Source organism: Pan troglodytes, chromosome 1, assembly GCF_028858775.2.
Source record: "Pan troglodytes isolate AG18354 chromosome 1, NHGRI_mPanTro3-v2.0_pri, whole genome shotgun sequence".
Classification (NCBI taxonomy): domain Eukaryota; kingdom Metazoa; phylum Chordata; class Mammalia; order Primates; family Hominidae; genus Pan; species Pan troglodytes.
In genome coordinates, this window is record NC_072398.2 from 165914168 (window position 1) to 165935020 (window position 20853).

Genomic DNA, 20853 nt, shown 5'->3' on the forward strand with positions numbered 1-20853 from the left:
ACATAGAAGTGCCCAAATCTACCAGGCTTTCAGCACCTTTTCCTTTAATATATATTTTGTAATGGACCATCAATAACAATGAAAAAGGAAGGAAACATTTATTGAACACCTACCATGTGCCAGGTACTATGTTCTGTACTTTATCATTTAATCTTATGTAATTATTATCTGCATTTTGGGGGAAAAAAGAAATAAAATTGATAGGTAATGTGCCCCAATTCTTTTTTTTTTTTTTTTTTTTTGAGACGGAGTCTCGCTCTGTTGCCCAGGCTGGAGTGCAGTGGCCGGATCTCCGCTCACTGCAAGCTCCGCCTCCTGGGTTCACGCCATTCTCCTGCCTCAGCCTCCTGAGTGGCTGGGACTACAGGTGCCTGCCACCGCGCCCAGCTAATTTTTTGTATTTTCAGTAGAGACGGGGTTTCACCGTGTTAGCCAGGATGGTCTCGATCTCCTGACCTCGTGATCCGCCCGCCTCAGCCTCCCAAAGTGCTGGGATTACAGGCGTGAGCCACTGCGCCCGGCCGATGTGCCCCAATTCTTTTTAACAGTGCACAGGATAGAAAATAAAATCCAAGTGGTTTTGACTTGCAACATTTTGTTGCACACACAGGTACTTTTAGAAAATTTGACACATAGTACTTTGAAAAAAACTACACCAAAAAATCAAGTCTTAATTCTTAGTTGCTATGAGGCATTAACTTCTGAATTGTTTGTTTTGTGGAAATCCTACCTTTAAGATTTGGGATGTCTTTTCCTAACACAAAGGGAGTGTTGTGATTTGGCAAGCAGCATCTGCTTCAACCACCGTGAGTCCTAGATTCTGTATCACAATTGATCATTGAGGGGCAGACTATTTTCTCATAGAAACGGCTTTGTCATTGGTGGTTGCATTCCTGAGCTACATTCTCAGCACCAAATAAATCAAAGGAAGAGGCAGTGATAAAAACAAACATATACCTTCATAATAATTTCGAATAATCACTGCCTCACAGCCTATAAAATGAACACAATTTTTCAAGGGCTGGTCCCCAGAGTACTCTTATAAACACTACATATAGCATATACAACACACAAGTGTAGAGTCTCATAAAATGAGCCCAAAATTAACATTCTAGCCATTATATACACACATATATGTGGGTATATATATAAAAATTAAACATTTAAATAAGAATTTTGCTTGCATTTTAGAATTTTAGAAGAATTTTAAAAGAGAACTTAGCCGGGTGCGGTGGCTCACATCTATAGTCCAGCACTTTGGGAGGCCGTGATCTGTGGGCAGATCACAAGGTCAGGAGTTCGAGACCAGCCTGGCCAACATAGTGAAACCCCATCTTTATTAAAAATACAAAAATTAGCTGGGTGTGGTGGAGGGTGCCTGTAATCCCAGCTGCTTAGGAGGCTGAGGCAGGAGAATCGCTTGAGCCTGGGAGGCAGAGGTTGCAGTGAGCCAAGATTGCGCCATTGCACTCCAGCCTGGGCGAGAGAGCAAGAATCTGTCTCAAAAATAAAAAATAAATAAATAAATAAAAGATGACTTAAATTAACCATAATGCTCTAAACTGGCTACTAAGTTATCAAGTAGGTTGATCAGGGAAGTACTATAAATGTAATGTGTCCAAATATCCTCAAGCTTTTGGAAATAATTTGACAGGAGGATTGCAGTGGAGGGGAGATAAAAATGTGTACAAGTTGAATGTCAGTAATTATCATTGCAACAAATACTGATTGAGTGTCCTGCATGGTGTTACTCTATCTGCATTATTTCATTTAATTTTCACAAAAACCTTATGAATAAGACACTGTTTTTACAATTATTTTAAGATGAAGAAACTGACAAGAGTTAAATAACTTGTCTAAGGATGCACACAGGTAGGAAATGAAAAGGCAAGGATAAAGGCCAAAGCTATTGACTGTAGAGTCTTTTCTTTCTTCCCCAAACAATAATGACTCATTTTCTTTCTTTTTTTTGTTTTTCTTTCTTTCTTTTTTTTTTTTAGAGATGAAGTCTCCCTATGTTGCCCAGGCTGGTCTTGAACTCCTGCGCACAAGTGATCCTCCCACCTCGACCTTCCAAAGTGCTGGGATTACAGCCATGAACCACGATGCCCAACATGACTCACTTTCTTGCGCACTTCTCTGTGGTAGGTACTACTGTGACTTCATTACATATGTTTAGTCATCTAATCCTTGCAACAGTCTTGTGAGGAGAGTACTATTATTATCCTCATTTTACAGTTGAAGAAAGGAAGCATAGGTAAGTTCACGTGTAATTAGCAGAGCAATCATTCCTAAAGAGTACTAATTGCTGATCAAAGGCAACCAGAGAGAAGGTCTCTAATGCCATGCCACAGTGGTCTGTCTCTGCTATAAGATTTTTGTTCACAATTTACTTGGCTAAAGACTATGATCTACTGCCCAAATATGAGAAAGCATGAATTTTGTTGGGATAACTAATATGCTGAATGGCAGAATCAGGATCCAAAAATATCCCAGTGGTCAAGATGTAACTATGAGAGAACTGTCTGAGATTTGAGCAAAGACAAAATTACTACAGACAGAAAACTTATCGAAAACTTATCTAAGAGTATAGCCATCTGTAGGATGGTTGGTCAATAACTGAAGCAAAGATACACACAAGTCACAGGGGCAAAGGGGAAAAGAATCCTGAGTGCATGAATGCATGGTTCTTGTGACATGTTTATCTTTGTGCTAGACATGGACATAGCACACTACCATAGTAGAAGATCAACACTACTGTTGGTGGAACATTCCAATCTTTAGGAGAAATTTAAGTACACCTGACTCTATCCTTAGAAGGGAAGCATTTGGATATTTTTGGGCTATGGTCTTGGGTGCTAGAGGGAGTGAGAGGGTTAACTGAAATGTAGTGAGCAAAGAGTTTAAAAGCTATTGTGATTCTCAAGCAACATTATCTTGTATGTAAGAAATTGCAAAGAATCTACAAAAACGTATCATAACTAGTAAGTCTGTTTAATGAGCATCAAAAGAATAAGATACTTAGGACTAAATTAGACGAGAGAAAGGCAAACTTGTACAAAACACTGCTAAGATAAATTTAAAAGGACTTATATAAAATGGGAGAGATATGATGTCATGGGTTGGAAGATTCAATATTGTTAAGATGACAATTTCCCAATATTGATGTATAAATTCAGTGTAGGCTGAATGCGGTGGCTCAAGCCTGTAATCCCAACACTTTGGGAGGCCAAGGCTGGAGGTTGCTTGAGGCCATCCTGGGCAACATAGCAAGATCCCGTCTCTGCCAAAAAAAAAAAAATTAGCTGGGTATAGTGGCATGTGCCTATCGTCCTAGCTACTCCAGAGGCTGAGGCGGGAGGATCCCTTGAGCCCAGGAGTTTGAGGTAGCAGTGAGATATTATATGATCATGCCACTGCACTTCAGCCTAGGTGACAGAGCAAGACTCTCTCTCTAAAAAAATAAATAAATAAAACTAAATAAAATAAATTCAATGTAATATCTGTCAAAATCCTAGTAGGCTATTTTTGTTGTTGTTGAGACAGAGTCTTGCTCTATACAGTGGTGCAATCATGGCTCACTGCAGCCTCAACTTCGTGGGCTCAAGCAATCCTCCCGCCTCAGCCCCCCAAATACCTGATATTACAGTTGTGCACCACCATGACTGGCTAATTAAAAAACATTTATTTTTAGAGAAGGGGTCTCCCTATATTGTCCAGGCTGGTCTCAAACTCCTGGGCTCAAGCAATCCTCCCACCTCAGCACCCCCACTACCTGAGACTACAGGTGTGCACCACCATGCCTGGCTAATTAAAAAAAAAATTTTTTTTTAGAGAAGGGGTCTCACTATATTGCCCAGGCTGGTCTTGAACCACTGGGCTCAAGCAATCCTCCTGCCTTGGCCTCCCAAAGAGCTGAGATTGCAGGCATGAGCCACCATGTCCAGCCTTTTTTTCTTTAAATTGACAAGCTATTCCTAAATTTTATATGGAAGTGGCTGCCTAAGGATTGATCATCATCATGAATGACACAGTAACTAGTTGAATCGGGAAGTTTATGACCAGCCAACTCCTTGAGATGAACAAATCGTCATTGATGTCCTTCACCCTGGAAAGTTATCAGTACCCAACACAGAAATTTGGGAAAAACTATCCAAAATGTACAAGACTACACTGGATGTCAGTTACTTGGGAGGCTGAGGCATGGGAATCACTTGAACCCAGGAGGTAGAGGTTGCAGTGAGCCAAGATCACACCACTGCACTCCAGCCTGGGCGACAGAGTAAGACTCTGTCTCAAAATTAAAAAGATGCTGAACATCATAAGTCATCAGAAAAATGCAAATTAAAACCAAAATGAGATACCACTACACACTTACTAGAATGGCTAAGACAAAAAAGATTGACCAAGTGAACAAGTGTTGACCAGCATATGGAGAAACTCATATATTGCTGGTGGGAATGTATTTGGATTCAGAACTCATTCTGGTGGTGGCAAGACAACTGGCTTTGACATGATTTATGATTCCTTGGATTATGCAAAGAAAAATGAAGCCAAACATAGACTTGCAAGACATAGCTTGGATGAGAAGGAAAAGACCTCAAAAAGAACACAAGAACAGAACGAAGAAAGTCAGGGGGACTGCAAAGGCCAATGGTGGTGCTGGCAAAAAGCCAAAGGAATAAAGATGCTGCAATGACGTTATCTGCAGCCACTGTGTGGACTTTTCATAAGAAAATTAATAAGCTAATAACTTTCATGTGGCAAAAAAGTTTATATGAAAGTGCAAAGAATCCAGAACAGCGAAACAATTTTGATAAAGAAAAAGTTGAAGGATTTACCTGATTCTAAAACTTACTACAATGCCACGGTAATGAAGAAAGCGTTATAAAGACAGAAAAATAGATATTTAGATAAATAGAAGACTAGAAAGTCCAGTAGCAGACTTCACACTTTTGTTGTTGCTGTTGTTGTTGTTGTTTTTGAGACAGAGTCTCACTCTCACCTAGGCTGGAGTTCGGTGGCATAATCTCGGCTCACTACAACCTCTGCCTCCCAGGTTCAAGCAATACTCCTGCCTCAGCCTCCTGAGTAGCTGGGATTGCAGATGCGTGCCACCACACCTGGCTAATTTTTGTATTTTTTTTTTTTTAGTAGAGACGGGCTTTGCCATGTTGGCCATGCTGGTCTTGAACTCTGGACCTCGGGTGATCTGGCCTCCTCGTCCTCCCAAAGTGCTGGAATTACAGGCATGAGCCACTGTGCGGCCCACGCTTTGGTTCAATTGATTTTCAAGAAATGTGCCAAATAATTCAGTGGGGAAAGAATAGTCTTTTCAACAGAAGGTGCTGGAACGGCTGAATAACCACATGCAAAAAGATGAAATTTGACCTTAACTTCACATTATATACAACAACTTGAATAAAACAGGACAAAATCTTTGCAGCCTTCGATTAGGCAGATTTCTTGCACATGACAGAAAAAGCATGAACAATCTAAGACACAGCTGACAAGTTAAAACTTTATAAAAATTAAAACTTCTGCTCTTCAAAAGACACCACTGAGAAATGACAATATTTGCAAAACATACATCTGATGAAGGACTTGCATCCATAATATATTAAAAACTTCTAAAATTTGGCAATAAGAAAATAAACAACCCAGTAAGAAATGAGCAAAATAGACCACGCATAGTTGCTTATGCCTGTAATTCCAGCACTTTGGGAGGCCGAGGCAAGAGGACTGCTTGAGCCCAGGAATTCAAGACCAGCCTGGGTGACATGGTGGAACAAAATGATACAAACAAATACAAAAATTAGCTGAGTAGGGTGGCATGGGCCTGTAGTCCCAGCTACTTGGGGGAATGAGGCGGGAGGATCACTTGTGCCCAGGAGGTTGAGGCTGCATTGAGCCATGATTGTGCCACAGCACTCCAGCCTGGGTGACAAAGCGAGACCCTGTCTCAAAAAAAAAAAAAAATTCAAAACAAAATGGAAAGCAATTATGCCTTTATGACACCTCCTTCCTCTTTGGCTGGCCTCTGAAACATCTGGTGCCTCAGTAACTCTGGGGTAAATTTCTCCTTGAGTTCTCCTCCCCAGAGCCTTGGAAGGCCTTGAGGGAGACCTGGAGTGGATTGATTAGCAAGTAGCCCTAACCCTGGGGAAGCATCTTCTTTCTCTTGGTGGAGGTTAGAAACAGAAAACTGACAAACAGGAGCACATGTAGAAGACCATGCACAGGATGGCGAAGGCCTTATAATCATGTCCTAGTCATTCTTCATTCTTCCATCAAATACTTGTTGTCTTCACTCTGCCAAATAAGTCAAATAAGTGCTGTGGCTATAAAACAATGAACATTACTGACAAGGTGCTTGCTCTCATGGAGCTTATATTCTAATAGTGTAAAGCAGAGCACACAGCATACATAGCTGGGTGGATAAATAAAAGAAAGTAATAAGAAAACAACGTAAGTCCTCTGCAGTTAAAACGGTGAGAGCACAGAATGACTGAACCACAAGAGGGAGCCAGTCATGCAAAGACCAAAGGGAGGCACATCAGAGGCACCATTTCTGTCTTAACTGCCATAGCCATTTGAAGCCCTCTATTCCATCTTTAACCAGGTTAAATTTCAGAGTCGATCTGTATAATCACTCCCTGAACTCCCTGACCACTTTAATTCTGCCATGCTGGTGGGCAAAACTGCAACTCCAGTTAAATCCAACTTTCCACCCATACTGTTTCTGTACCCATGAGCTGGTCATAGATGGAAAACAGACAGACAGATAGACAAACACACCCACCCACCCACACACACACCAAGCTGTTTGGTCTTACTTTAAAGGTATCACTAGGAACTTAAGTAGGCCCTTGCTATTTTCCCAGCAAATGTCCTGTATTTCCCTGGTCCTTTCACTCTCCTACTCTATTCATGGACATTTTCATCTCTGTTCTTCTCTTCTCCCCCATCCTCACTCTCAGCTGTCGACTGTGCTTCTTTCCTCACTGAAAAAACTGAAGAATCACAAGAGAACTTCCATTCACTCTTACCATGCACACTTATCCATGCAGGGGTACGGCTTTAGGCCCTGCCTTTCTCCCTGTCAGTAAGGAAGCACTCTTGGTGCAGCCATGCAAAAGCCTCCACTTGTGCATCAGATCTCACCCCTCTCGCAGAATAAAGAACACTAGACCAGCAAATCCTCCCTGTCTACCCTACATCATCAATTTTTCCTCTACTGGATCATTTCTATCAGTATACAACCATGCTGTTGTGTCAACCATTTCAAAAACAAAAATCTCCTCTTGACAGCACTTCCCTTATTGGTTACCTTCTTATTTCTCTGTAACCCTTGTAGCCAGTTGTCTATACTAGCTGTCTCTAATTCCTCTTCTCCTATTATTCTCTCTTAAATTCTCTCCAATCCAGTTTTTGTGCACCACTGAGCTGAAACTGATCTTTCCAAGATCAACAAAACCAGCAAAACTCTATCAGAAGGAAAAAAAGAATGAGGCAGCTGTAAGTTAGGGAAGACGTGCTAGGGGAAGGAGATGGGCAGAAGAGGACTAGACTGAGTACTTGTAACAAAAGAATTCCTTACATGTGTTGTATTCTTTCCACTCCCATTTGGACCATAATTATATATACATATATGTATATATATTTCCTTATTTTCTTTGGAATCTAGTGTTTCCCAGATTGTCAAAGCAGGCTATTAGAGTGAAATCTGAATATTAGACTAATCTGCTGACCATTTAGGGAAAAGGAGAGTAAAACAAAATCACAGCAGTGAGAGAGCTTTTATTTTATGTTTGCTTACCTCTGAAATTGATGTGAAACCTCAGAAACCTAAAAGTCTCTTTAACCTAACCAGGAATGATTTAAACAGTCTAAGAAAGAGTTGCCCCCAAACAATATCCCTCTATTCTAAGATAAATGTAGTTGTGGTAATTTTGCAGCTATCCCTTTTTAAAAATGGCCCAGCCAGGAATTATGTATATTAACCTCAGGTAGCTTTGAAAGTCTGGCTGCAGTACTGTGCTTTCTGATCTTATCAGTGAGAACAACTGTGACTTACCTCAGTGAGGTGGCCTCACTCCTTTAGTGGGCAGGGTGATTCCTATGGACCTAGCACCAAATGAGGTAAACATTTAACAATTACATTTAACAATTGTCCCAATCAGTTGGTTAATATAGGGAATCTCATTAGATAGTGCATATCAGTGTCTGGGAAAATGCAAGTAACAATCCATTCATGAGTTATAAAATTAATTTGATGGGTTGACCAATTTTTAAAAAAATGAAATAAAATAGAAAATATCAGAGTGCATTACACAGACTTAGGATAAGACATAGTTCGTGAGACTTTGGTTTCAGTTGTGAAGACGTATGTTCTGGTTCATAAGATTACAATTTTTTTATTTTTTATTTTTTTTTATTTTTTAAGACGGAGTCTCGCTCAGCCGCCCAGACTGGAGTGCAGTGGTGCGATCTTGGCTCACTGCAACCACTGTCTCCCGGGTTCAAGCAATTCTCCATCTCCATCCATAATGCAATAACCAGTGTGGCAGAATGTACTAATCAAAATTCGAGAACATTTGGACATTTTCCACATCATTTTCAGCATCATATATCACTAGGCACGAGCAGAAACAAGGAATCTGGGGCACTTTAGAGTGGGGCTTTCATGTGCAATACCAGTAAGAGCTTGAACTTTGTCTGTAAGTTAAACTACCATAATAGAGATGTTACACTTTACAAACTATTTCACAAACTTGATTTCATTTGAGTTTCTTGTCCATCCTTTGTAGCAAGCAAGGCAAAAAGGTAGCAGCATCTGTGGCAGGTTTCAATGATCCATCCAGTTTAGATCACAAGCCCAGCCAGCAGCTGGGAGGAAGGCTCTTACCCAAAGTCCCAGAGAAAGAGCTGGCAAGGGTGAAAAACTATATGTGGGCTCCAGCCAAGTAAACTGGGGTTCGGGGCAGAAATCCAGTTCCAGGAGGGAGAATGGGAAGGGTGAACAGGAACTGGGGCAGAAGCCCAGATAGTAAACAAAGCACACAGGTGGCGAGGCCCATCCTCCGGCACACTGGATTCCAAGCTCACACCCACAGAGTTCCAGAACTCCATGCCTGGCTTTGAAGAAGTAGCAAAGAATATCATGTGGATAAGGGACATGGTGTAGAGGTTATCAGGCACCTGCAAAGGAAAGAAGAGACTGTAGGAATTGGAAAGTTAATCAATCAGCCTGGCATGAGTAGGGTTGCCAGATAAAATACAGGATGCCTACTGAAATTTGGATTTCGGATTAACAATGGAAATGTTTTAGTATTAAGTATGTGTCATGCAATATTTGGGACATGTTTATGCCAAAAAGTTATTGTTTATCTGCAATTTATATTTAACTATGCATCTCATATTTTTATTTAATAAATCTGGCAACTCTTCCTGTGGGTGTGATGGAGGATGAGGCTGGAAGGCTTGGCAGAGCAAGATCACAAAGGGTCTTGTGTGTCATGCTTGGCAGATAATGGGGAGCCAGGAAAGTTTTTTAAGCAGGGGAACAGTGTAACAGGGTTTGCATTTTAGAATCACTGTAGTAGCCTGTGGAAAACAAAACAGAGTTCAGAAGGACAGGAACTGAGAGACCAGAAAGCTATTTCAATAGTTCAGATTTGAGGGAAATTGAAAATAACTTAACCCACTTCACAGTTCTGCCTAAAGCTAGCAAGGCTCCCAGGTTCCCAGGTTCACTTGGGCTACAGAGACCAAACTATTCTTTCAAGAGCTACTCTTTGTTTTTGTTTTATTTGAGATGGAGTCTTGCTCTGTCGCCAGGCTGGATTGCAGTGGCGTGATCTCGGCTCACTGCAACCTCCACCTCCTGGGTTCAAGCGATTCTCCTGCCTCAGCCTCCTGAGTAGCTGGTACTACAGGCACATGCCACCACGCCCAGCTAATTTTTTTTTTTTCAAGTAGAGACGGGGTTTCACCATGTTGGCCAGGATGGTCTCTTGACCTCGTGATCCACCTGCCTCGGCCTCCCAGAATGCTGGGATTACAGGCGTGAGCCACTGCACCCAGCCTACTCTTTGTTTTAAGGAACAAAAAAAAGCTCTCGTGGAGCGTCGAATATATTTATATATACATAATATAGTGTCAGGCCGGGTGCGGTGGCTCACGCCTGTGATCCCAGCACTTTGGGAGGCCAAGGGAGGCAGATCACGAGGTCATGAGATCAAGACCATCCTGGCTAACACGGTGAAACCCCGTCTCTACTAAAAATACAAACAATTAGCCGGGTGTGGTGGTGGACGCCTATAGTCCCAGCTACTCGGGAGGCTGAGGCAGGAGAATGGCGTGAACCCAGGAGGCAGAGCTTGCAGTGAGCCAAGATCGCACCACTGCACTCCAGCCTGGCTGACAGAGCGAGACTCCATCTCAAAAAAAAAAAAAAAATATATATATATATATATAAACACACATATATATACTGAGTGTCTTGCCCAAATCCTGTGTCAATCACATACTTCTTGAGGAAGCTAGAAAGATATGTGTATATATCAATCTCTCAATAGACTAAGCTCAGTATCTCTTTCACTATTGCATCCCCTGTAGGTAATCAATAAACATTTGATTCTTAGATTATGAGTTCCATAAGGGCAAAGTCTGTTATCTTCATCATCTTTGTTTCTTTAGCACCCCACCCAGGGCTGGGAATAAGTTTCTCAGAAAATAGTTCTTGATTAAAGTGGTTTAATTAATTAACAACCAGAAGTGCTTCCTATTAACTACATTTCTCCAACATTACTTCAAAGGTACAACCTGGCATATTTTTCACATGAACGCAAAAGAAGCTTGCCTCTTATAATGGATCAGAAAATTGTTTTTTAAAGCTGAGGAATTATACTGACTAGATGGAGTTTTAAAGATAGTATTCCTCATTTATGTGAAAATGTGAGATTTTTTTTCTTGAATTTTCCTGCTTCCACAAGCTTTATCATTGTGTCGATATTAGTAAATCTTAAAAAAAACCCAATCTTAATTAAATACATCTCAGGTAGATCATCATAAACTGGTACAAAGTGGTCTTCTCTTTCAGTTACCAGTATCAGTCTAGTTCCTTGTATCTGTATCTCTTCCAAAGCTGAAGTGTGAACTTTTTGAGGCCAGGAACTATTCTGATTTATCTTCATAGTCACAGAACTTTCATTAATAGTAGGTTTATTGAATTTCCAAGGTCAGGCAGCCAAAAGGGAAAGAATAATTCTGGGAAGTGCATGGGGTAAATAAAATGCAGTTTAAAAATTATTATAATGACCCTTTATTGAAGATTATTTTCCGAGTATCATGCTAGGTGCTTTACATATGTCTTAATACATTTTGATTACACTTCAATTCTAAAAACTCTTGAGCTAGCTGTTATAATGCTCATGTTATGGGTAAAGAAACTAAGAATCGCAACTGATAAATAACTTGCCCAGACTGACACAGTTAACAAATTGGCAGAGCTGAGATTAGTACCAGACTCCAAAGTCTATGCTCTCACCATGACTCCAGGAATTGTCATTTTCAAGTACATATTGGAGAGAGGAAGACTGGTGAGGTGCTTATAAGAACTTCCTTTAATCAGCCACTACATGGTACCTCAGAAGACTAAAGTTTGATTTTTTAAAAATGTGTGAGTGCACATGTGTGTAAGACAAGAGGTATGGAGGTATTTCTTATAACTATATGTTTTGAGCCATGTTCTTTTTTTTTCTGTTCAGTTTTGTATTCAAAAGAACAAATGACTTTACATATATAATTAGACTTCATCTCCACCTTGACTGCAAACTGATGATATACTTAAATTACTATCACACTCTTGTTATCAAGGATTAAACATATGGGTTGTAGATGTTACAATCATTCATACCAATTTCATTTACCCCATCCAGAGGAATACATGTAGATCATGTTCAGATATGCGATGGAACCTTATCAGTCCAGATGTATAAGAACTGATCTGTGACAATCCAGATCCTCCTCTGAGCTGTAATTGTATACGGCAGTTATTCTGTTTTTTGTTTGTTTTGTTGTCGTTGTTTTTGGTAAACGTGTACTTTTTGCCTGATGCTAACATCTTTTCAACAGCCCTCTTTTGCCTGCTCAACCGCCAGCCTCCCAGTTCAGTGATCCCAGGAAGAATCAGAGTCTTGTCTGCTCATGATGATTTGCTTCCAGTCTGCACCAGGTTAAATCACACCTTAAACTTTATCAAACTTTTGGAGTCTAAAAGCAAAAGCAACTCACAAAGTGCAAAGGTTGGCATAACTAATTTATTCATATGAATCAGAAAGAATTTAAAGAAGAGGAACCAAATATGGTAAAACGAGGGGCGGGGCGGGGCGAGGGGGGAAGCAGTTGATTTAAAAAATTGAGAAAAGCAAAACATGTTTTGCCTGGCTTTGTAACTAAAGAAGACTGCCAAAAATGGTCTGCAAAGGTGTAAGAATCAAAAAGCATCTCCAGTGTTCTACCTTCACCAGAAACATGCAAGGAATTTCCTAGGATGGAATTATGGAAAAGATCCCCTTCAGGCCTTCATTTGCTCATTCATTGCTAGTCATGGTGCTAAATATGGGAGATATAAAATGAGTATGGCATGGCCCTGGCCTCAAAGCTTACCCTCAGTGGGAGATACAGCAACTGTGCCGTACGCTGATCTGTGAAAGGCACCAGAAAATAAATGTAAAAACCATACAGTGGATGCACAAAGGGGAGAGTGGTCAACTCTGTGAATCTAATAAAAATAATTCACAATAAGCACATAGCGATGTTCCGTGAGTCCCGTCCCCACCCCATCCTCTATAGCCAACCCCTAAGAGAAACGACAGGTGAGCAGGGCGCAATCCAAGCTGGGCTCTAATTAAATGTGTGCCCTAGAGCAACTCCTAGCACTACTCAGAGCCTCCGTTTCTCTCCCTGTAAAAGCCAGGAACCCTGCTCAACTATGAAGTCCATTTCTGCTCTGAATTAAGAAATAGAGGAAAAAAAAAAAAAAACCAGAAAGGAAACTCACGAAAAACAAAAGTGAAAGTGCCTGAAGGGAACCCAGTAGTAAACAAGAGTACAAAATTCTGTATCTCACCGGAAAACAGTGGCAGAGTTCCCAAATATTTTTTTTTTCAGCAACTGTGAACTTCGGAAAGAATGAAATGTCTACCACTCCCTTTGAATGTGAAAAGATCAGTGTAACACGAATCCACCTTGCTCTATGCAACTGTCTTCTGAAACAATCCTCTGACCCTGAACACCACTTATTTAAATAAACGGTTCTTAAATCAATCAATCCGTAGTGAATGGTCCATCCCCACAAAACCAATCCCCATTGAAGACCACACCAAGGTGTGCCCCACTTTGGGAAAAGGGGGAAAGCGGGGGTAGAGAAAGAGGGGAAGGATTGGAACCAACATTAGATTGTGCCTGGTGTTGCCACGCGGTTGTCATAAACAACAGCGTCGAAGCAAACTGTTTTAAAACTTAGAAAATACGGCGGCCTTTAAACTCTATTATGTCCCTGCTCATGGCAATAGTGGGACTTCTCTGAACGTAGCCCACAACGGTACAGCCGCCCGGGAGGGAAAGCGAGCTCTGGGGCGGACAGGCGAGTGAAGGCAGCCAGAGGAGGGGAGCAGGCTGACAGCTCCCCCAGCTTCCGCGGCGCGTGGGGGGGCCAGGACGGGCGACCGCCACAATCAGAGGGTGCGAGCTGGACCCACCGGAGCCACTGGTCTCCAGGGTGGGAGGATGGATGCTGCCTGTCCGCTGCCGGAGCCTCCTTTCTCCCAGCAGAGGAGGGAGGGCGCGCGCACGTACACACACTCTCACACACACACACGCACGCACACACATCCTTCCCCTAGAGTTGTGTCTCGTCTCCCTTTTGTTTTTCTCCCTTCCCGGTCATGAGACCCGGAAGTTTTTTTTTTTTTTTTTAATCCCGTCTCTCTCCCTTTTCCAACCCCCCCGCCATCTATCACATGGCAGAGATAGAATAAAAACAGAAAAATGGCGACGGTCACGTTGTGGCGAGCCTTGCTGCGTCATTAGATAATCCTCATGCAAATAGCGGGAAGAACAAAGGAAGGGGGGCCCGGGACCCCCGGGGGCGCAGGTGGGTGTGGGGGCGGCGGCCGGGCGCGGGGGCGGCGGGACGCGCGGGGCCGAGCGCCCGCGGGAGGCGTGAGGCGGGAGGCGGGAGGCGGGCTGCGTGGGGCGTGCGGCCGCGCGGGGCTCGGGGCGCAGAGTGTGGACGTCCGAGTGCGCGCCCGTGCGCCGCCGTGGAGCGCTGGCTGCTGCGCTCCCGGCCCCGTCTCGCGGCGCGTCGGAGCCGGCCTGGGGGCGCGGGAAGCCGTGGGGCGCACAGAGCGGCTCCGGCGAGGCTGGCCGCGGCGCACACGCACACGCAGCCGTGGGGCTCGGCCCGCTAGGCATCCGCACTGGGGTCTGGGGGCGGGCCAGGCGGCGCCGGGGGCCGAGGGCGCGCCACTGCCCAGCGCCTAGCGCCTGCCTTCAGCCTCCTCCGGGGACCGCACGCAGTTCGCCACCTCGGGGTAGGCGGCGGGGCGCGGGGGCGGCGGCGCGGGGCGGGCCGGGCCGGGCCTCCGCACTCCGGGACCGACTCCGAGGGTGTTGCCGGACTGGGTTTGTTGTTGTTAGCGCGTGCGTGTGTTTTTCCCGAGGGGTAGCGGGGCGACCTCGCCCATGGGCATTTCCGCGGTTTTGCGCGGCCCTCGCTGGGGTGTCAGTGGCAACGCGGGGAGCCCCGGGCGCCCGGCTCGGCCCCCGGAGGGGAGCGGCGCGGAGGGGCGGGGTGTGTGTGTAAATGTTGCGCACTCGCTTTTCCCCCGCCCCCGCCCGCGTCCAGGGTGCTGGCGTGGGTCCCTCGCCGTCCGGCGGCGACTGTAAATAGAGCCTGGATGTTGTTTACATGAAGGATCCGGCGGGAGGAGTCTAAGAGGAGGAGGCGGCGGTGCCGGAGGAGGAGGAGGGAGGGAGGAGAGAGGAAGACCGGAGTCCCCGCGGCGGCGGCGGTCGGGAGAGAGGGCGAGCCCCGCGCGGCGCCGGGGACCGGGCGCTACCACGAGGCCGGGACGCTGGAGTCTGGGGTAGGAGGGAGAACGGGCACGGGGCGGGAAGAGGGGTCCGTCAGTGGCATTTTTAGCTTGCACCCTGCCACGCAGATTCTCCCCGGCCGGAGGGGAGGAGGGTGGAGGGAGGGCGGGGAAGCCTCGGTTTCTCTGCACGTTCGGGAACGCCTTCTCCCCCTTCATTCTCCCATTCCCAGTGTTTTCCCGCTTCTACCCGGGCTCACCTGTTTATTTCCGTCAGCTAGAGCTCGTGGTTTTTTAATATAGGCATGAGAGTCTGTTTCTTTTATTAGAAACATTATTGGGGAGAGGGGTGCTTTGCTGTTATTTGTGCTGGTCCAGGTCGGTTTTCAGGAAGGGGGAGGGGACTTGGCGGAGACGCCGGCTCCTGGCCGCAGCTGACCCCAGGGCTTCTCCCTGCCTTCCTGTGCGAGGAATTCTTTCCCTCACTCTGCTACCCGCACGCCAGCTGCCACCTTCCTGGAGAAAGACCACACCTGTGCTTATCCCTGCTTTGAAGGAGAGGTGAGCTGAGAAACCAGGGAATCCCCTGCTCTCCAGGGTTCTTAGTTAGTCCCCTCCGCAATCCCAGCATTGGCCAAAAATTGCTGCTTTCACCTGCTGATTTCATTTGGCATGTCTGTCCCCAGCCCCCCTTTCCCCCGGCAAGTTGTGATCTGCAGATGTTTTGGGATTTTCTCTTCCCTCTGGACCTGTCCCTCACCAACCAGCAAATAGCTCCTGGGCCTAGGTTGAGGGAGAGAGAGAAGTGACCCCCTTTGGCCAGTGCGCTGTTTTTTATTCCCCTCTGGGTCTTCTAATGGAATCTGCTGTCCCTCCGTAGCCCCCTTTATTTTCCCCTTAAGCTTAACCCAGAGCCAGGCCTAAGCAGCCTGTCTCTGGCTTTCTTTCCCCAGGCCCCACCCTGGCCCCTTTTGCTTTTCCAGCGCCAAAAAAAAAAACGCCTCCCAAGCAGAAGACACACCCAGCCCAAGTCTAACCATTCCAAAAGGGAGGAGAACACAGAGGAAGAGCAGGGACCCAGGGGTCTCCTTCTGTCCTGAATATTCCAACAGCGTTTCCCTCTAAAAGCCTCCTAGCTTTATAATCCCTTTATTCTTCTTACCAGTCGACCCTCCCCTCCTCTTTGCCCCTTGTCCTGTGATAGATATTTGGGGAGAGGGGTGGAGAAAGAGGTTGTCACCCTCTGTTCCTTACAGTGAGGCATTTTTCTTTTTCTCAGTCTTTTCATTTATTAGATGTTTAGCATGTAAAATATGTAAATCTGTTTGCAGGCTTATTTGAACTTGTTTCCTTGCTGGCTAAGGAATAGCTGATATTCTATAAAGGGAAGGAGGGGGGAAAAGATCAAAAGTAACACTCTGAGTTTTCCCCATTTGAGCATCCCCAGAGTTGCCAGAGAAGACCCTCCTATAAAAACCAACAGTCTCCCTTCCATGACATCACCACCTAAGCCCTTCCAACTTTAGCTTCAGAACAGGAAGAAGGCTCAAAATAGAACTACCTTAGGAATCCAGCTCCTTGAAAAGATCAACTTTTAAATCAGCTGCAGGAGGAACACAATGAACTTTGACATGGGGAGTGAGAAGGGAGAGAAGACTGTATAGTGTTCATAATTGGTTCCTTTGGGGGAGGGTTGGGGGATACTTACCGTGTATTTCAGAAAAGCTTTCCTCTAGAGTTGGGTTCCTAGACCACTGAATGATAAATAGGATGGTTCAAGATTCATTTATTTAATTATTCATAAGTTTGTGTACGTCAACAATAACAAGCACGTTTCAGAATATGAATTAAAGAGGGGCCTCTCTGCAGAATCTGCTCTAGATAGAGAAGGTTGTTTCAGGAAGCTAGGAGGGCACTTGAAGACAGAGAACCTGAGGATGCAGTGACAGCTGCTGTGAGTTTGTAAGTTGAGAGGCTCATAAACAATAATTGTGATAAACAATAATTGTAACTTTTGTAGGTGACTGATACCCTGGACAAAGAAGTAAGGAGGTCAGGATTTTCCACCTCTACCTTGGAAATTAACTCCTTGTCTTTGAATCTCACTCAGTGTCTCCATTCAGTCCCTGAATTGAGATATGCTTTCCTCTCTGAGCTAAAATACTCAGTCTTTTGGAAGGGCTGCCTAATAAACGATAATCACTGAAGTGTTGACAACTTAAAGATTGGAAGTGGAGCAGAAAATACTTGGTATAATTTGAGCACTTGGTGGGTGTTGTACGATGACTTTCTGGTTGATGGGGTAACATCTTTTACTCTGGTTCAGGTTTAAAAGAATCCAGGTGACAGAGACGGGATATCTGCCCTAATATGGTAGCCACTAGCCACGTGGCTATTAACCACCTGAAATATGGCTAGGGTGAGGAAGAGCTCAATTTTAAATTTTATTTAATTTTAGACTTTGATAACTTGATTTAGTTATTGGAAAGCTTATTTATATTTGGAAACATACTTGAGCTTACGCATCTACTTTTGAAACTAAGTGTTTTGAAATCCAAACGCAAATTAAGTATTTTGATGAAAATTTAGAATTGGGATATGTAAGTGCAAAGTACTCTTCAGATTTCAAAGAATGCAAAAAATTTCAAAGAATTTCAAAGAATAGCCCATTAATTTTATGTTGATTCCATGTTCAGATGATAATATTTTAGATATATTGGGTTAAATGAATATGCTATTAATTCCACCTGTTTATTAATGTGGCTACTAGAGAATTAAAAATTACATGTGTAGCTTGCATTATATACTTCATTGGACAGCTCAGGCCTGCATCACTCCTTTTCATCTATGAATTAATTTCTTTTTTTCTTTCTTTTTTTTTTTTTTTTTTTTTGTTGAGATAGAGTCTCTCTCTGTCTTCCAGGCTGGAGTGCAGTGATGCGATCTTGGCTCACTGCAACCTCCACCTCCCAGGTTCAAGCGATCCTCCTGTCTCAGCCTCCAGAGTAGCTGGGACTACAGGTGTGCGCCACCATGCCCGGCAGATTTTTTGTATTTTTAGAAGAGATGGGGTTTCCCCACGTTGGCCAGGCTGGTCTTGAACTCCTAAGCTCGGGTGATCCACCCGCCTTGGCCTCCCAAACTGCTGGGATTACAGGCATGAGCCACTGTGCCTAACCCCATGGATTAATTTCAAAAGTGGTGACTGTATGAAATATTGTTATTTCATGTTTGTGTTTCTATTTTCCACTGCTGTGTTCCATGTGATGATTGGGGACCCCGAGTATTACATTATTACTGTTACATTAGGGATATCAGTGTAAAAGTCCAGGGTTCTAGAATGGCTAGCAGGGGTGTCATGGGAAAATTGGGATACCCACATACCCGGCTATTGCTGCTTTTGTAAAAGGATCCTGAACATAGCAAAAGATACCGGAAAACAATGTGTGGCAAAGTAACAATTGTGACACCTGGTGGCATTTTAGTGATTCTACTCATCTGTCACTCACTTCCATTTATTTTTTCTTTGCTTCATCTACTTTCTGTCCCCCTCCCCACCAAATCACGGCTTCACTGGTGGCATTTGGGCCCACAAGGCTGCTGACTCCTTTCCTCCAAAAAAAGTACAATGCTAACATGAATAGAGGTAGTGCTGTCTTTGGGTTTTGTTTTGTCTAATGAGATTCAGAAATTTCACTGGAAGGAACTTAGGAGCTATTCGGTGCTATCCCTTTATTTTATCGATGACAAACTGCCAAACACCTCACCTAAGACCATATAGACAGAGACTGGAATTAAACATACTCTTGTTGATAACTGTTTAGAGGCTCCCTGAGAAATGGAGAGGTTCATCAATTAATCAATCAAGTATCTGTTGAGCTAGCATTTTGTGGAAATGACCACTAAGTGTTGTGAAGGGACATGAGTAAAACAGTTTCTGACTTTTTTAGAAAGAGTCCTGTTGACTTGAGGAAATAAGATATAAACAGCACCAAATTAAATTGCAGTATACAACACAGCACTTAATGAGTGCAGTGCCACTGTGACATGTGTTACTAGTTAGTAGAAATGTGTTCATTTTACAGATGTAGGAATAGAAGCTTCTGCAGGGAAGTGGAGTGTAATTGTGTTCCTGGAACAGCCCAAGGCTGTAGAATTGGAGGTCATTGCAAGTCTTTGGTATTGGCCCCTTTAGCTGTCCATTAAGGGAATTTGAAAAATCTGGGACCCAGCATTTTCAAATGGAAGTGCTGTAGTAATAAGGCAATCATAGATTAATTGGAGACCATCAGGGTTTTTAGAGATGTTTAGCCAGGGGTGGATCATTCCAAAGTTAGCTGGCATATAAAACTGACTTGTGAGCAAACCATAAAATCTAAAATCCAGGCGGTGAGAGTGGTGAAATGTGATGTAGAGCAAAATCAGAAAGTAAATTAACTGTGGAGTATACAGTTGGACTAAAAATATTTGTGCTGAGTACATGTTTGAAGGGGAGAGGCCCATATAATGTAATATATGGGCCAGTCATGTATTTATAAATTTTTAGTCTCCTGGAGCCTTTTTGGACTAAACTCTTGGTCAACATGAGGAAGAAAGCTCATTCTTCTCTTTGTTACCGTGTCCATAGGGTTTTTTTTTTCATCCACATGGACCTTATAAAGTTACGTAGCATGAGATTAATTAGGGCCAGTGCTCAAAGTCAGTAAAATGATGACACCTCTTCTCTAATCACTCTCAGTTAATGCTTCTCTTTGAGAATCGGGGCTAACTTTGTATAGGGCGGTGGTCCTTGACATTTTCTTGCCTTTCTGCCTATTTCTTTTTCCATAAAAGAGAAAAAAATTCTGTAACCTGCCACCTCATCAATCTTTGGCACAAATTAGTTTTTAAAAACTCAGTATAGCAAAGTTTTGCAATAAAATGCAAGTATACATTCTCTGTACTTGTGACAAAGCAGTAGTGGACATTTGAGCAACTTTTGCTGACAGTTTATAACATCTCAGTGTGGTCAAATTTGGCCATTTTATATAGTATCACTGAATTAGATGATAATTTTCAAATTGGAAAACAAATCACACTAGTTAAAAGACCAGTGGATTTAAATACACTAAACTATAGTTTAAAAGTATTTTCAAATATTCTGCTTGGCCAACAACTTATGGTGCCTTCAGTTATTTAATATATAATCAGATATTCAAAGGTTTAAAACAATATTTTCATCTTAGTTTATAAATATGAGGGATGTAGCATGTTTTTTGTGCTTTTATTTGTACTCCACATTGATTGATCGCTTGAGAAAAGGTCTTTGTCACCCAGGCTGGAGTGTAGTGGTGCAGTCATGGCAGCCTCAGCCTTTCATGTTCAAGCAGTCCTCCCACCTCAGCCTCCGAAGTAGCTGGGACGACTGGCCCTGCTCATACTATTTTTTGTTGAGACAGGCTTCCACTATGTTGCCCAGGCTGGTCTTGAACTCCTGGATTCAAGCAATCCTCCTGCCTCAGCCTCCTAAGGCGCTGAGATTACAGGTGTGAGCCACCATGCCTGGCCTTGTACTCCACGTTATTTTAAAAGTTCTTTGGTGTGCCAGTTTTCTATAAGTGCCTGGTTTTGTAGATAATATTTGGTATATGCGTTCTGAAGAAATTGTTCCTAGTTGTATCATTTTTAACGTAGAAGAAGTAGTTTAAAATCAGTTTGGGTCCTGGAAGAAAGCATTTTACATCACTGTTTTCTCTCTTCCTTAGTATGCAGT

At 43.5% G+C, this 20853-nt stretch overlaps 1 protein-coding gene and 1 pseudogene across 1 annotated transcript in view; both read left to right on the forward strand.

Moving 5' to 3' along the window:
- The first annotated feature begins 4021 nt into the window (after positions 1-4021).
- On the forward strand, positions 4022-4685 carry LOC107973932 (small ribosomal subunit protein eS24-like; annotated as a pseudogene).
- Positions 4686-14017: 9332 nt separating this feature from the next.
- The window catches only part of JAK1 (Janus kinase 1), a 232444-nt gene continuing 225608 nt past the window's right edge, over positions 14018-20853 (forward strand). Inside the window, exons 1-2 of the mRNA XM_063801056.1 lie at positions 14018-14161; positions 14984-15155. The gene's annotated coding sequence lies outside the window, so the exon portion shown is untranslated. The remainder of the gene's footprint in view (positions 14162-14983; positions 15156-20853) is intronic.